This window comes from Vigna radiata, chromosome 4 (assembly GCF_000741045.1).
Source record: "Vigna radiata var. radiata cultivar VC1973A chromosome 4, Vradiata_ver6, whole genome shotgun sequence".
NCBI lineage: Eukaryota > Viridiplantae > Streptophyta > Magnoliopsida > Fabales > Fabaceae > Vigna > Vigna radiata.
In genome coordinates this window covers 17660183-17660834 of record NC_028354.1, presented here as the reverse complement: position 1 = coordinate 17660834, position 652 = coordinate 17660183, and positions in this window count along the sequence as shown.

Genomic DNA, 652 nt, shown 5'->3' with positions numbered 1-652 from the left:
AAATATTTTTCTAGAATAAATTACCAATAAAATGGTAACACGTATTTTATTATAAAAAAAATTATTAGAAAGAAGTTGTTAAAATATCATTATCTTTTATTTTTTCATGCTAATGCATTATTAGAATAACTTCATTTTTTAATATACATACTTTGTGTCAGTGGCTTATTACTTTTTAAGTCAAGTGGTATATTTATATACTGAGATCGAATTTAAATATAGAAGATTAGAGGGTAAAATAAAAGAAAAATGATATTTTGACATCAATTTTTGACACTGTACACGTGTCAAAACGTAATTGGACGATTTTAAATAAAAAAAAGTTGAGACAAGAATATATTTGGAAGAAAAAAACTAAAGTGTCTTTTTTTTAATTTGAAATCGTTCAACCACATTTTGACACATTTGCAATGTCAAAATAGTGTCAAAAAATTAATGTCAAAATATTATTTTACACCTTGGAAAATGATATTTTAACACCATTTTTTTACACCATTTTGACACTACACACATGTCAAAATGTGTTTGGACGATCTCAAATTAAAAAAATAAACTTTGGTTTTTCTCTTCCAAATATACCCCTGCCTCAACTTTTTTAATTTGAAATCGTCCAATCACATTTTGACACATGTGCAGTGTCAAAATGGTGTCA